This window comes from Anopheles bellator, chromosome 2 (assembly GCF_943735745.2).
Source record: "Anopheles bellator chromosome 2, idAnoBellAS_SP24_06.2, whole genome shotgun sequence".
Lineage (NCBI taxonomy): Eukaryota > Metazoa > Arthropoda > Insecta > Diptera > Culicidae > Anopheles > Anopheles bellator.
In genome coordinates this window covers 36,977,902-36,994,824 of record NC_071286.1, presented here as the reverse complement: position 1 = coordinate 36,994,824, position 16,923 = coordinate 36,977,902, and the positions used below count along the sequence as shown (strand labels likewise).

Genomic DNA, 16,923 nt, shown 5'->3' with positions numbered 1-16,923 from the left:
TGTCGTCTTCTTCGTCCCCTGTGATCCTGTGGCATGCCTCTCTCTCTCGCTCTCTCTCTCTCTCTCTGTCGCCCTCCGCTGAACATCTTCAAACGATTGTCATCCCCGGGAGACCCGGCCGGCGAACCGGCTTCGTGTCACGGCGACCGGTGGCAGTAAACCGGCACCACCACGGTGGTCTCTATGTGTATTCGTGTGTATTCGTGTGTGCGCGTGTGTGCGGACAAAAAGTGACCAAAGTAGTGTGACCATCTTCAAACTCTGGCAGGAAGAAATGTGGCAGAAAAATCATCAAACGGTTTTTCTACCATCAATCTTGCATCTCGCTCAAATCTCGTGATGTCCCCAACCAGGTTCACCCGGTGCCGTGTGTGTGCGTGTGTCTGTTTGAATGGTTTTTTATTGATAATTTAATTTTTATGACACCGTGATCATGGACACCGGATGCCATGGACACAGCACGGAGCAACCCCTTTCATAGTGTCGCTGACCGCCGTCCTGAGATTGCGGTGGAAAAATGCAGTTTTGACTCGAAGAGAATTAATGGATTGGACCATGGTACTTCTTCAAGTCCTTCGGTTCGCAAAGTAGCATTGACGTCCTGCGATCTCGCGGACGGTAATCTGCTGCCAAAAGTTATGACGATCGACTCGAAACGATCTGGCAGCATTTTCTAGAAGCCAACTCGACTAGAAGTCCTCGTCCTTCAACTGGGGTCCCCCTCACCTAGGGCCAAGAAATGGGGTGGCAATCCTGAGGAGCAAAGGACCCGCGGAAGACAGTTTTGATTTACTTTGCGGCCACGCGTGAAAAGCATGCCCATTGCGTCGTAGTCTTGCGATGGGCGACATTTACGCATCGGTCGTCATTGTGCGCGGTTGTCTCTGACCACACCCATACACACAAAGCCGGCTACAAGATCGCGACAAGATGGTGCGTTTGCACTCTTTGCAATTGCGAAGCCTCGGTCGTGGCCACTGACCACTGAGAGCGATCGCTCACACTTGGTTCGATTTGGTTCAATTGAACTAATCAAAACATTACACCAGCACCACCCAGCTAGGCACTTGTCGTACTCCAACGACCCTTCCGCAGGAGGTCAGCAGGATCACATCCCTGCTGCTGCTGCTGCTGCTGCTGGCCCCGAACAGGACCGGCCGAAAAAAAGTGTGCCTCGAAAGGCTCGTACGCAACCCGTTTCCGGCCACAGAAAAAAAAACCACAACCAGGAGGGGTCCCTCCCGGACTCCCTGAGCCTGTGTTACGGTGACACACCCCGGTGCGGTTATTTGCGTTGGGTTGGCTGTTCCGCACCATCTGCACACACATGTTCACCGAAGTTCGCCGGAATCCAAATTCGCACAATTATTACCCAAGCCCTCAGAACCCTTCAATTAAACACACTCCGTGTGTGTCGGTGAAGTGGTTTGGCCAATTGCTATGCTCACCAGCGCCAGCATTAGAACGCAGGCCGCTCCAAGCCAAGAAGGGTGCTAAGGCACGGAGGGACCCCGGGATGGCAAGCAAAAAATTGAGGGGGGTCTCATAAACGTGTACTTTGCCATCATAAAGCGACCGAGGCCTTTCACCAGGCGCGCACCAGGATCGAACCGAACAGCGGTGAGGCAAACGGCAACACGGGAAAAAAAAAAGAAAAACCAACAGAAAATGGCTGCGCCCCGTACGGTGGTGTAAGTGCGTGCACTGCAACTGCAATTGCGCCGTACCGTGCGGATCGCGTTCACGCGATCCTGTCCGATCATACTCGGCCCACCGGATAAAGTATTCAGGACGATTCAAGCATCCAGGAGATGATACGTTTGGGTCCCTTTCAACGTCAACGATGGGCGCCTCCATTCGCTTCCGATCGGTTTCGTAATCAAAGTGTTGCCAACCCTGCAAGTTGCTGTTCCAGTGTCCACCCATACTAGGCCCTCTAGAATCTGGCCCAGTCCCGGCCCCGTTGCACCGTTCGCAATGCCCAGCGCAGTTGCATTCTGCGCTGTGCACGTGTGCAGCGCCTGCGACGGAATGAACGTGGTGCCGTTCCGTTCTCGCAACCGGTCCCCCACCCCTCCCCCCCTCGCACACACACACCAAGCAATGTCCAACCGAGGTGTGAGTGTGTTGGGGCGGAGCGCAGCAAACTGCACCAATGCATCGCAATCGCAAAACCCGCGAGGTCCTCAATCTCTCTCTCTCCCTCTTTTTAAACGGCTCCCGAGACCGACAGATCGAGCGGTTTTTCGTTGCGTTTTTTTCTCCTTTTCTTCGCTCACGCTCCGCGGTTCCGCTTTTCTTCCCCGGAGCAACCCCTTTGCCGGGCGCGCGCAAGGATTTGCACTGGTGTGCGTGCTGACCGCGCGGACACACGGGAGGCAGGCAGGCAGGCAGGCAGGGGCAGCAGGGCGGATGCACGAAGCCGAGCCGAGACCGGCGAGAGCTTCGGGTCCGTGGCCGCGGTCTTGCTGAGGCGCTTTCGCGACCGGCGGTGCACTAGTGAAGTTAAGCGCGGACGATCAAGAACGCGTCGGAAACAACGCAGAGAGAGAGTCGTGTGTCGTGGTCACTCGTTGCCCCGTGCCGCGTTGTATCCGCATCCCAGCCATTTTTTTTTTCGATTCGTTGTTTCGTTTGGTCCCCTGGTCCGCGTGTGATGTGCAAAAACGGAGAAGAAAACAAAAACGAGGCAGCAACGAGTGTGTGAGATAGCGGAAAAATCAACGCCAGCAAAACCACAAAAAAAAGTACCACCATCACACATCCCCACCGTCGTGTAGTGTGCAGTAGTTAGGGACCCGGCCCTGGGTCCTTGTTGATGTTCACCGAAGATTAAAGGCACCCGGAACACGCGCCGGGGTCCAGGAACTCGTTTTCCTCGGTGGAATAGCAAAAACAAAAAAACAGGCCAAACCGGTGACGTTTGGCAGTGGCCTCCCAGTTAGGGCAGAGAGGGCAGAAAACATTGTTCCCGTCGGGCCAGACAGCCAGGCTTTAAATCCTGCGCGCACACGGCACGCGTCACAGGTTCCTGGGTAACAATCTGCGTGTCTGCCGACGGTGTCCCGGTAGTTCCATTGACTTACTGTTCGACACGAAACCAGGGTTTTCCTGCAAGAATCGAGGGGACAGTTAGTGGCGCTAGGAGGAAGAACTTTGTTTCCGAGAACTTTGTGCATTGAAAAACTCCGATATTGAAAACTCGGAACTGGACAATTTGCCGTTTTGTTCAAGGTGTGATGCGGTCGGAGCGATGATCCTCTAGACCGACGGCATCCGTAGTTGTCCTTCGGCCGCGCGCTTCGGCAAATAACTGCAGCAAACTACGACCTGCTATCTCCTTTACTAATCTAATTTTCTTTTTCCCGACCCCCAAACGCTCCTTTCGTTCCACCCCACGCACCGACCCCATAGCCATTACCACCTAGCTGTGTGAGAAGCAATAGAACTAAGAAACATGTTTCGGCCACCCTCGCTACCCCACGACTAACACACACTGCACTGCAACTACCCCCACACAGAGTGCACCAAAAGCAATAGTAACACGGCGATAAGAAAATGTGCTTCAAACACCACCAACACCCACCTAACCTGTAATGCTATAGAACACTAGAGCAATAGAGCGCTCCGTTCGGCTACGATTGCAACCAAATTCACAACTCACAGCAGCCACCCCCCTCACTAATACTATCGACGCAAAGCGAGAGTGTGTGCGGCGTGCGGTCGTGCGGTGTAGGAGGAGATGCACCCGCCGCGTGGTCGTCAAAATTGCGTTTCGTCGGTTCGCCCCGGGCCCGGAACTCTCTCCGGCAGTCTTCGGCCTTTCGCTGCTGCTGCCGTTGTTTCCCGGAAAAGCGTTGTCCTCTATTGTTTGTTTTAACTATAGCCCCCCTTTTCGCTCCCCATTCATCTTAATCTTACGTAATAATCGTTTCCCGTTCCGGCATCGCGCGGCGCACCAGAGAGAGCGAGAGATAGTGTGCGCGCCAGGCTCGGCGACGACCGGCTTTACTAGTGCATAATTAATTGATAGGAATATGTAGTGTGTAATCAGTGTGTGCACGTGCGCGTTCGAGTGTCTGTGTGCTGTGTGCAAGTGTACGTGTGAGCGAGCGAGTGTGAGTACCAACACCGTCGTCGTCGTCGTAGTCGTTGTCGTGCGCCAGCAGAAACCACAATCATTGTGCAACGCCGCGGTGCAGTGTGTGGTGTGTTGTCCAACGAAGAAGCCGCGCTATTAGTGAACAAATAGTAAAATAAACAAAACCGCAGGAGAGTTAAAGAAGAAGAAAAAAACACACATTGTGATCCAACACACTACAACAATAGATTTCATCGCTACCAACGTGAACGCGGTAGTACAACAACCATCTCTGTAACGAAAAGCGAACGGATGGTTGACAAACAGTTTGTTAAAACAATTTTGCCCAACTCGCAGCGCAGTGGACATCGGGCTAAACAGTGAAACAGCGCGTGTTGATGGTGTATCTCGTGAATTCGGACGTGTAGACCGGAGGCTACGGCAGTACCGTCCCAGTCGGGTTCGCGCGCGCCAACGTGCGGCGACAGTGGCGCCATCTACATCCATCCGCCGCCACGTGATCCAGCCGCGCTACTAGCGCATTCGCGTTGCCAGTGTCCCTTGCTTCTGCGTGCCTCCGCTGCCTCAATGTATTCTCGGCTTTGTGGTCACTGCCGCTCGTCCCGTTTCGTTACCAAAATTGGCATTGGTTTAGAGTCTCGAAACATACTCATCGAAAGATAGAGAAGAGAGCAGTACCGGCAACTTAAAGAACACTCTCAGCTCTTCACACTCCGATCCTCGCACCTGGAAACGGAAACCATCAGTTGATTCAATAGTGTATAAAAGCCGAGCAAAACCGAAACGGCACAACGGCCGATCCACACAGCACCACCTACCACCACCTTCCTGCAGATAGAAAAACGTCCACCCCCCCGCGTGGTTCGTGATTGACTCAAAAAATTGTACCACTAACTACAACCACGACGCCGGCATCCTGCCGTGCCGTGCCGCGCAACAACAACGAGAACGAAAGCTTTTCCCCCCGCACCGGTGTGCTCTCTCCGGCGGTTCAAAATTTGAAAGTAACGGCCAGTGAAACAGTTGGTGAGAAGTGCAAACGGTTACAACAACAACAAAAAACATTCGAAAACCAGTCCTTGGCGGTGTGTAATCCATCACACGCAGTCTGAATTCTGTCGCGTTCATCCTTCCTCGTTTGCGGAAAGCTTCTCCGGGTGCTTTTTTAAGGTAAGTTAACCGAGCGTGGAATGTCGACACTAAAGTGTTTTCCACTGGTTCACTAGTGGGTAGGTAAGCCGTTGCGGTGTAAACTGTTGGCCCGTCGGCCCGTCGGCCCGTCGGCCCGTCGGCAGTCCGAGAAACACGCAAACGTATCACGCGGCAGGCCCACTGCCAGCCTGCTGGCCGTGAGTTGAAAAATCAATAGTACAAATGCATTCCTCCAAGGTTGGCCACACGGTGGCAGTGGGTAGATTGACTCTCGGGTACGGTTGAAATAACAACCGATCGATGGTAGAGTGCAGTAGTCGATGAAAACCTGAAACGAACTCGGCTTACATCCAAGTCGGCCGAGCAGACGTCGTTGATGTTCTTTTCAGTGCTCTTTTTTTTCTTCTCCCCATAAACTCAGGCATTAGTTAGGCACAGTTTATCTCGTCGGCATGTAATAGAATGAAAGTGGAAAAACCCGTCAAGTAATGGCGTTCAAGGCGAAACGAGTACCAGTTATGTGTGGGGGTCTAGACAACAAGGCCCGGCCGCTGCCAATTAATTACGGTGAGAGAGAGAGCGAGAGAAAGGAGAGAGATGCACGGCCGGACACACCATCCAATGCAGCTCTAGATGCAGCTGCGACCGGCGGCAGCGCGCTTCAGCTGCTCGGGTGCTGCGTGGTGCAGGTTGTGGCCGCACTACTCATCGCCCCACTTTAATGCATTCGCACGTTCACTCGGCGGGATGTATGTATAATGTGGTGTCAATTGAGCCACACGGGTTGACACACCGGGATCGAGACTTGGAGCAACTGCAAAAGCTCCTCCAGCACACGACGACCACAGGAGCACACGACGGGGAGATTGAGGGGCCTTGAGAATGTGCAACCGCCCGATCGGTGTAACCACTTGTGCAATTCTCCTCGATGCTTATCTCTCTCCTCGGCGGTAGATTGACTAAAGTAGGCAAAGCACACTGTGCGCCATCATGGTTGCCATGGGCGCTCGTGTGTATTTGTAAGGGGAAAAAAGGGCGAAAGCTAGGCGTTGGTTCGAAAAGCAGCCACTCCTTGGTCGGGGCGGACGGGCTTAAGCATATCCGTCGAGGCATGAATATTGCTCATAATTGAACGGGGCACGATGCTCGAATCCTATCGTCTGCGCAGCTGGCCATTGGTTCTACGCAAGCCCCAGGACCTATCTAACATGGGAGTGCGATGTTGCCTCGTGTGTGCCACCTTATCGTGGGGTGTACCTTCACTTGACCCTATTTTGCCGGAGATTATTTGCGCAATTTGTTTAACATCTTAAGTGCATTGTGGACAGAAACTCAGTACAAGACGAGCACGTCTTGGAAGATTTCCGTATTCACAAGCACGCACACTTCTGGCTCTTATCTAACGTGCACTATCAATACGGCTCGCGGTATCTCGCGCGATGTGCAGCATATTTATTGTTTGTTCAGTGGCCAAGGGAAAAGTGCAATCGCGAAGTGAAGCGTTTTTGCGCCCCATTTGATTGCTTAATTCTTTTGCTCTTTTCGCAAAGAAAGTTTGCTCCTGTGGCCGGCCGACACATTATCAATCGCCGGTCGATCAGTGAGGAATCTATACATGTTTGCCAACTGATGATAGCTTTGCCGCGTCCGTCATCGCTCTATGCTAGGTACTAATTTTTACAATTTCAATATATGAACCGTGTGCCGGTTGGTTCTGTGAATGTTGCATGCACTCGGGTGCCACGTGTAGATCGCTTGCCATGCGCGATATGCTGCTCCAGTCAACGGTGGTTGCATCACGCATGACATCACCGGTCGTGTCGGGGACGAGAAAAACACTTGCACTCCGGACGACTCTCTACGCGCAGCCAATGTTTCGAGTGCATTTTGCACACCAACCTACCGAGCAGAGCGGAAAGTGAGTCGAGCGAAAACGCCCTGGTTGCTGCGATTGCTGCGTGAGGAAAGGCTCAAGCACCTCACCGTGTGCTCTCTCTCTCTCTCTCTCTAAGCTACTCGAAAGCAATTCATTCAATCTGTAACGGGGCTTCCATTTGACATGTGACACCTCATTTCAGCGAACGCCGGCGAGAGTGTGTGTCGAGTTGTAATAAATCCTGCGACGGGTGACAACAGTAACAGTGGGCCGCGGAGACTGAGAACAAAGCAAGAACCAGTCCAGAGTAGGGTGGTGAGCACATACAGCTCTACAAACCCTTTTATTCCTTAAAAAGGAGCAAAAAACCAACCACACTGCAACCGTATAGGCGCATTCGTCGTCGTCGTCTGACTCACAGTCATCAGCTACACACTACTGGCGCACAGAGGGGCAGCCGTCAGGGAGCGAGCCTTGAGAAATACCCCTTTTTGCAAATTCCCGCAAGGAAGCTGGCGACCGGCCGCGTGTGGGTCTCTCGGTGCGTTTCGCACAGCCCTTTTTGCAAGCCAACAGGGGACGACGCGCACATTTGCATTCCAATTGATGCTTCCCTGCAGTTCCACGTTGGCAGCCGAGAATGAGGAGCGTAGTACATAATAAAAAAAATTCGTGATTCTTTCCGCATCAACATACACACCAAAAGAAACGCATGCATTTCTATGCATGCGAGAGAGAGACAGAGAGAGAGAGAGGCCGAACACCCGTGTGGCATAAGCTGCATTCCACTGCGCGCGTCTCCGACACTGGCACACTGCTTTTGCCAGTGATGCGTTCATAATTTGCAGCCATTTGCACGTTACCCCTTTCGGTGCGGTGCGTTCGCTGTTCTCGAACCCCCCGCCGGGGAGTGTTCGGTTTAGATGCAGTGGTGCAAACACTCGCATCGCGTTCCGCTACGGGGACGAGCGATGCATCCGAACGGAGGCGGCTTTGCTGTGTGTTTTATGAGAATTTGCACCAAGCAACTAACGCACACATAGGCCAGGTCTTGGCAGAGTGGTTGTGTGTATAGTGATGTGTTCGGTATAGCCAATGGGCTAGATCATGCAGCGCGATTTATGGTGGCCAGAGACCATTGGAATTGTACGCGCGCGCTTATGCAGTTTGTTGTGTAGCGACAACGGCATTTGGCAAATCAGTCACTCACGCACACCACCAAACCGCCGCCTTGGTCGCCGTGGGAAACGCGAACGCAACGAGAGCGAATCAATGTTGCCGCGGGGTGGTGTGCAAATTTTGTCGCCTCCAGTGCAAAATGATCCGGCTCCTCGTACAAAGAAGCTGCCACCTAAAATGGGAAATAAATCAACGAACGGTGAAATGTTAATAAAACGGCGTTGGTAAATGTAAAAATGCGTGTTCGTAAACGCCGATGGTCGCACGTACCTTGCCTAGCAACAGCCGAACTCGCGAAGCTCTTTGTGTCAAACTTCGTGCGGCACGAATTTTGACGTTTGCCGCCGACGGCGGTGATCAAACAGGCACAGGGTGGAGATGGGCACAAATCGCAGGGCCCCCTTTCGTTGCTTTAAATGGCAAATGAAAAGATGAAAAATTATCCTGGGGCGTAACAGCCCATCGAAAACATGAGAAAAATCGACATTCACCAAAACACAAAATTCATCAAAAAGCGAAACATAAATTTGATTCAAAATAACCCAACTCAAATAACCCTACTCTAACTCAATGTTCTCGGAGCAACGCTAAACGCTCTGGAGACACATCACATCGCCCGATGGGGACGCCTGGTGGTTGACGCGCCCAGTGGCTTTATGTTGCAGCTATGTTACAGAAAATAAACTGAATTCAATTGGTAATTGGTGGAAAACAATTCATGATGTTTGCAAAAAGGTTGGTCCGTGCACCGGTTGAAGCGAGTGCTACGTGACAACGCAACACCGCGCATCGCAGCAGCAGCAAGGTCAGGCGCTCACCACATTATAACATGAGCGCCGCGACCTTTCGCGTTTTGCACAACCGCGCGCAGTGCTCACACCGGTCGCGCGGAACTCATCGCCACAGAATTCGCACACCACACGCGCGAATCTATGCGCGAATTGCTACATAAACACACCAACCCGCGCTGCGTGTAGGAAATGCTGCTGCGTTCACCACCAAACGGCCACAACGAGCTTCAGAATGGTCGAATGGAAGGGATTGAAAAGCACGATCTTAATCCTTTCGGTGATATGCACTTTCGCTCTACGCCATCGTCACCCGCGTTTTATGCCACAGAGCTCTCGGCTCAAATCAAAAGATTTATGTGGCTCGCCGCCCGATGGCTGTTGCGTGTGCGGGTATGGGTGAGCTCTGTCCACGCCGAGCGGGTTTTGGACGTCGGATGATCAAGATTCGCGTTCAGAGTGGCACAACGGCACATACACGAACACAGGTCCGTACACACGCAATCTAAACTTCTTCGGTACACCACCACTCCACCGTTAGAGAGGGGACCCCCGTTTTCCTTTTCTCCACCACATTTCCCGGCACCGCCGGCGACACTATCTGGCCGATTGTTTGCAGTGCAGTCCCCGCCGCGATGCTGTTCTTCGCTGCTTCGCTGGCGTATTTTAAACCACACAAAGGTGGTGCCCGATGTTCGAACGGGCCGAGTGCGTATGGGTTATGCGCGAGTGTTTCTTGACCAGAGTGACAGAGAGAGAGACACAGAGAGAAGAGCGACCAAGTTCCTTCACACACTGGTGCGCGGCTTTCGCGCGATGTAACGCACGCAGAGAGTGCTCGCGGCTGATTGTCAAACGAAGCCGGTAAAGTTTCGTCGTCGTTCTCGCCGTGTGTCCCGATGGTTGCGGAGAAGTTTTTTCGGACTCGTTTCGTTTTTTTCCTTCTGTTTCCCTCGAAGGAACCGGCTTTTTCCTACGGCCACCCGGCCGAGTCAGTTAGAGGGCCAATCTTCAGCCGGTGGTTTCTGACAGAATGAATCTCGAATGAAGAGAAAACCTACCGCAAAAGCACCCAGCACACGACTGGCATTTGTGTTGCCCGTCGGGGGCGAGTTCTTATCGAGCGCGTGAATGCGAAAATGTATGTTTCAGTGGCGAGAAGAGTGAAGGGTTCGTGCTTTCGGTGTGCGGGATTTGTTGTGCGATGGAAAAAGGAAGGAAGCCGTCGAAAAGATTTCGCTTGAGACGACGGCAGCGACACAGCGAATCGAAAGAATCCTCGCTTGTGTTGCACTATGATAATTTTCCGAGGCCCCACAGTGCGATCCGTGCGCGTCGTGCCAAGTGATTCCGCTAACCCTTTATTTCGACTCGAAGCACCGCGACCTGTCATCATTGTTGCACCACACACCAACCCGTTAATGCAATCGCGGCCAACCCTTCGACACCACCCGTTTGGCACAGTGCCCACCACCAACACTCACAAATAGGCCAACCGAAGCACACCGGCAACGAATGGTTTCGGAGCGATTTTTTCAACAGTTTGTCGTGTTAGAGACCATGGTGCGCTCGGTACCCACGGCCCTGCCGCCCGAGTGTATGTTTAAAGAGAAACCATTTTTGCAAACAAATCGTTTTTTGTTTTGTCGCAAATTCCCCGTTAGTTGAACCTCTGTACCTCTAAAAAAGGGCAATAAATCCTGACGGGCGCCCCTTGGTGATGGTGGTCACGCAACCTACCGATGGCGACGATGCTGTGTGGGGGTCTTTTCCGGCTACGGCCCCCGACGACCGGTTCGCGTGTGGGACACAAAAGGACATCAAACAAAAAATCGCCACCGGTGACTGAGCAGCGTCTCGGTCTTGGTCTTCTCTCATTGACTGCTGCAGTGTGCAAATCTTGGCACACTCTTCGGTTGCGTGCGTGCGTGCGTACGAGTGAGATCAGTTCAGTGACGCGCATTCCTCGGTGCGGCGCGTCTAACTTTTTGCCCCGCAAGGAGGAACAGGGAAAACTGAAATGCTCTGGAACGATTACAGAATGAACACCTATATAATACCCACACAGACACGCAAACGATCGGGGGTCGCGGCAAAAGGGTTCTTCTTCCTCTGGCCGTTGAGCACTGAGTTCGTCCCCGAGAAAAGGGGTTATAGCGAAATCTGTTCCTCCTTTGCCGTCGGGGTTTTCCGGGTGTTCCGATCGCTCCTTGCGCTGCGCTGGTTGGTGTGGTGGAGCGCCACCAACGTTTTTTCTTCTCCTTCTCTGTCTCTCTCTCTCTTTCTCTCGTGACGTGTCGGCCGGCGCGTGAAGGGGTAGGTGTTGCAGTTGCATGATAGTAGCGCACGGCCACGGAACATTCTTGGTGTGCCTGCTGCTTCTGCACTCTGCACTGGTGTGCGGTGCCGGCCGGATTCGCGTACAGGATCAACGGATTGTGGCCGAATGTGTTGCTAAAATGGGAGAGAGGGAGCGCGAGAGAGCAACTACTCTTCGGAGAGCAACCCGACGCCGCATCCGAGTCGACGATGGCGGCGGTGGCGGCGGCGGCTGTGGCCTCGCGATTTGAATCGCGGTCTGCCCCAAGAGCCCGCGTGCGCGCGCTCCCTTCAGTATCGAACCGTTTACCGTCGTAGTAGGTGCATGTGTGGTGCGCTCCGCTGGTGCGTCGTGTGTGCCTGCCTCTGTTGGTTATCGGGGATCGGTTTGTGTCAGCACCGATTCACTAGCACAGGGCTCTCTCTGTCTCTCTCTACCCGGGTAGTGGTGGGTGAATTAGATTCTAGTGATTTTATGCCGCCCGTACCCATCGCCTTTCTTTGTCCCCTCGCGTACCGCGGAGTATTGAGATGATGTGCCGAGTGGTTACCGAGATAGCACGGTCAAACGAATCGTGTGTCCTGCAAACGAAAAAAAAAATTAACATTAGTCCGCTGCTGATTTCCGGGCAAAGAGCCGCCAAGAGCGACTTTCGCGATGCTCCCCGGCAGAGTGATCGCATCATGTGCGAATTCCTCTCCAAGCGTGCTGTGTGCGGTGCATCGTCCTGAAAGGGGGGCCACGGTTTCCTCCTTGGAGGATTGGTGGGTGGCATTTTTGGCAGCCAAGATCCTCTCGATGTGTTGTCCCGCAATGATCTCAAATACCCCGTTACATTACGCGAGTGTTTGCGTGCCCCTCTGAAGAAAAGCACCCGTGTGTATGTGTGTTTGTTGGTGTGTATGTGTGAGTGGTTGGCTAAATGGGGTATGGTAGCGATAGGAAAAAAGGTGTACGTGTTTTGTGGGCGCGCGCTACTGACGGAACGACCGACTGAGCGGGTAGTACCGTCCGTAATCCGCCGCTCGTGCATGTGTCACTTGCCGGCCTGGCCCGTTTGGCATAGCCAATTCGCGATCTTGCACTCGGCGCTTTAGCAGCGGTTTTGCTCTCCGTGTCAATCAACAGTGTTAATGTACTGATGTAAGATCACACCGTGTGATCCGTTTGGGGCCATCGTGTGGAGCATGATATTACTGTGAAAGCTTTTCTGTCTATCGCGACAAACAGAAGTAAAGCTTCCATATTAGTATCTCTGCCCTTCGCTTCTCCATGGGCTGGTGGGCCGTGTACGATCGACACCCGAAATTCGCGCAGTAATCCGCGACTTGGGTAGTCTCTCGAGTGCGAATCGGCCGTGCTCGATTCGCACAGTTTTGTGGTGCGTGCGCTGTCTTTATGACGTTTGGGCGTTTAAAACCAATGTGCTTGTGTGCGTGTTTTTTCAGGCTCCGAGTGCACGTGCTTAACTAGAAAAGGATAAATGTCCAGTGGTAGTGTGCCGGGTCCATCGGTCAAAAGTTTCCGCTTCCGTCAAACATCGCCCAGAACGTGGGACACGCGAGTCTATCGCGTGTGATTGATCCATCGCTCCTCCGGTCCGTGCTCCGCATTGCTACGTTTAGAAAGCGCCAGCCCCAGTGTGAGTGGGGCTACTGACAACCATCGGACAGAGGGGTGTGCAATACGGAAAAGTGAGAGAGTGGCGGGCGCGGACGGCAGACACATCGTTCTCGCAGGACAAAGGCGCGTGTGGCGGGCGGGTGTAACCAGGCGCCCGTGGAAACTTTCTGGATCGCGTTCGCGTTCCTTTGCGGTAAGTTGTTAGTGGTGCCTTCTAACTGTGGTATGGTCGATCGCGTAGTCCGGACCCGGATTTTGACATTTTGACAAAGTCTTGCCTTCGATCACAGTGTGCCAGTCAGTTAGTCGTTGAAGTTTCTCTCCCAACCGGTCCGCGGCCGACTGCTAGAAAAAAGAAGAAACTGCTCGAATATGGTTGCTGCCCCTTATGCTGCGAGCGCACGAGGCGAGGAATGCGTCATGTCTCCGCCAATGTGTGCAGCACGCAAAGGCTAGTTTTGCAAAGGAATTGCTCACTCCGAAGCCCGAAAACGGCCGGACGGAAAACTGCAATCGAATGTCCTGCTCAAGCGTCCGGAGGACGGCTTGCCCTCCGCGCTCTCGGTGTGTCGTGCGCGGCCGGGATCCGCATGCGTACGCCATGTTTTCGAAAAAGGTCGCGATCGTACGCGCGCAGCACAAAGTGACAGGCGCGCGCGCGCGCTATCGTCCACCATTTTGTTTTTTCGCACCCGTGTGTATTGATATTTGCTCGATTTTCATGCTTTCCTCACTTCTCGTATGTGCGCGCCCGTGGTCCATCATTTTTTTCTCGTCCACATCTCGGTACTGGTAGAGCCCCAGTCCCCCCCACGTGCATATTACCTCTTTTCCGCAATCTGTCCATGTTTTCTCTCTCTCTTTCTATTATTCTTCTATCTTCGCGACGTTCTTTTCTGGGCTCTTTCCCGTCTCTTTCTGTCGCGCGTATTGCTAACCCGTTTTACCGCGGGCTGTGGCGTGTCGTGTTCCGCTTTCCGCCTCGGATTCACGCACACTTAATTGCACTGCTCCACACTACCCTGCAGACGAGAGAGAGTGGGCTGGGCTGGGAAAGGTTGGGTGGGTTGGCCTGGCCGCTTTTTAACCCAACGCGCCCCAACATATCCCATCAGATGATGCTGCCTGGTGCTTTGCTGGTGCGGACAACCCACCCCCGGACACGCATGCCACGGAACCCGGGTGCTACTAATGGTACACGCAGGAGGAGAGGAATTAAAATGTTTGGATTGCACCTCTCCTGGGATTGAGGAAGTCGTGGCAGCTTCATCGGTTATGTCCTGCACAAAACTGCACCCAACATCCGGCCAGCCGACCCGAGGAACCCTTTCCCCGACGAGATCGGTGGCCAACTCGAAGCATGCTCCCCGTGCGAAAGGGAGCGCGAGAAAGAGAGAGCTTTGTACGCTTTGCAGTAGTGTGTACGACGTTGTACTTTTGCCGCACGCGTACACGTACGTTCTCGGTCGGTCGCCACGGTCCGGCCACGAAGATGGCACCCGACGGACGACGACGATGGTGTGCGCAGCAGAGTGTATATGCAGAAACTGCATGCACATGCACATACAATTGCAATCGCGCCACTACGCCATGTACGCCGTGTGCGCCGGGGGCAAGCGCAATGGACAAAGTGCGCCCCTGGCACTGGTCCGGCCTCCCCCCACCGGCTCCGTTGAGCCTTCCACTGCAACCCTCAATGATCGCGCACACCGCAGCACAGAGAGAGTATGTGCATTGCATTTTCGGAGCTGCACAGAGAGCCGGGGCACACAACGACGACGACAACGGCATCGGCTGGCGCGGTGGTGCGTTCATCATCTTCGGAGCGCTCGCTACAGAACAGTCCGATTTGCCGTGTCCTTGCAGCTGCACACAACTCGTTGGTGGTGCTGCGTACACCGTCTTGGAGTGCCCAATGGTGCGCGTTCTGGACCGCAGGGTCTCGCTCTAGCATTCAGCCGCGGCGCATCGCTATCTATCTCGCTCGACTGTCCCGAGCGGTAGCAGCGCACACTTTCTAGAAGAAGATCTAGCCTTTTTGCTCGATCTGCTGACGGGTTGGTGGCTGGCGGTACGTCCGGAGTGTTCCCGGTTAGAATCTGCCGTGGTCGATGTGGTGAAAATCGTGAAGCGGTGTCTTGAGTTGCGTTGGCGTTTCCACAGTGCAAGAAAATTCGTCCGTTTTGTAGGTCCTATACTGTGTTCGGCGGTGAAATGAACTAGCCGTGCAGTAGCCGAAGCCTGTGATTTACTTGTGGTACGTTACGCCATCGTTTGTGTTCGACTGGCTCCTCCCCGGAGCACGTGTTTGCTGCGAGTGTGAAATTGCCACAGCCAGTCAAGAGGTTCGCCGGTGGGCCTTCGCGCTCTGGTGTGTTCCCTTTCCGGTGCGGGAAACACTACCGCCTGGTGGTGTGCTCCCGGGTGGTGTCAGTTACTTGGTTTGTGCATCATTGGACATCCGCTTCGCCCGAAACGCTACTAGTTATTTTGTAAGCCATTGCTGTGTCCGGTTACCAGCTTTTATCGCCTTTGTAGCACCGGGTCGAAGGTGAGTGAAATGTGTTCTACAACAATAAAAAAGAAATTATTGCAATATTAAACTAAATCAATGCACATCGTTTACATTGAACCTGATACCCTTTTTGAACTATTGAATAGCTGATAAAGTTTTCTAGCAAAATCGGCTGTACCTGTCGGTGCAAGTTTAAAGCCTAGCAAACTGGCTGGACTGGTGAAAAAAAATCACCTCAAACCCAAGGCCCTTACTTGGCACCTGAACCCTTGCCCTTAAAAGACTTGCCGTACTTCTGGAATATATTTTGCCAATGTTTTTTTGGTGTATCAGATTGAGGCTCTGTGACTGTCGTTGATCTCCCAATTCTTGTTACGGAGGAAAAAATACGACCCTAAAACTAGACCTGTCTTCAACACCATCGGCCGTCTTTTCACTAGGAAGAGGGATGTCTAAAATCCAGTTATGGGTACTTTTCATAACACTGGTAACGACGCTGTGTCGGACCACCGAAGGGTAAGAGGATTGCTGTCGCTTAGTAGCGTAGCGCTTCCTGTAGCAATTTAAATATCAGGTAGGGCGTGGTTTTTTCCCGTACAACATAACAAATTTGAAAGACCATCACAGAAAAGGATGAGTGTTAGTATTGGTCTAAGCAAAACTTTTTATATTGGTCAATTTCTGCTAAGCAGACAAACTTCGGTATAGTTCCATTGGGGGCTACATTCGCTTCCATTTCTTGCGGTCCACGAAATCGGATATGCCGCCAATGTGACTGTGAATCTGATATACCGTCGATATAATTCGGCCAAGCGGAACTTGTGGAAATTACAGGGTGTCGTTATTGGAAAAAGTTCGACAAATATTTAAAAAAAAAGGAAAAAAGGGAAGGAAAGTCTAGCCGATGGCAAACGTCCAGGTCTCCAAGGAACACCAAGGTATTTTGAGTTATCCATCGAAAAGACCACAACCACGGCACAAGGTCGGACGGGAGAGCTTCCTGTTCGCCAGAGCGAGGCACTGAAGCGAGAAGCGAGAAGAAGGGCACGGAAAATCGGTGCCAGTATGATTGCAATTTTCATGTTTCACAGACGGCTCTCACCACCCGATGCACCGCCCCACCGACGGCTGGGTTGGGGCAGGTTGTCGGTACGAGCCCACCACCCCCGGGTTCGCGATGCGGATATCCTCCCACCCACACCCACACCACCAAATGCTCGCCTCCAACCATAACAGTCTCGTCGCGTGCTGTACTGGTGGTGGTGGTAGTGGCCGTCTAAAAATATCGATTTTGTCTGCGCTTTTTTGCCCAGAGTATGGTGGTTTCCATGAAAACTCCTTTCCCGGAGCCAAGCCCCTAGCCGCCGC

At 53.0% G+C, this 16,923-nt stretch overlaps 1 protein-coding gene across 2 annotated transcripts in view; it reads left to right on the top strand.

Moving 5' to 3' along the window:
* Positions 1-5,145: 5,145 nt before the first annotated feature.
* The window catches only part of LOC131209077 (heterogeneous nuclear ribonucleoprotein R), a 44,081-nt gene continuing 32,303 nt past the window's right edge, over positions 5,146-16,923 (top strand). For both annotated transcript variants that reach the window (XM_058202057.1, XM_058202056.1), the window contains exon 1: positions 5,146-5,272. The gene's annotated coding sequence lies outside the window, so the exon portion shown is untranslated. The remainder of the gene's footprint in view (positions 5,273-16,923) is intronic.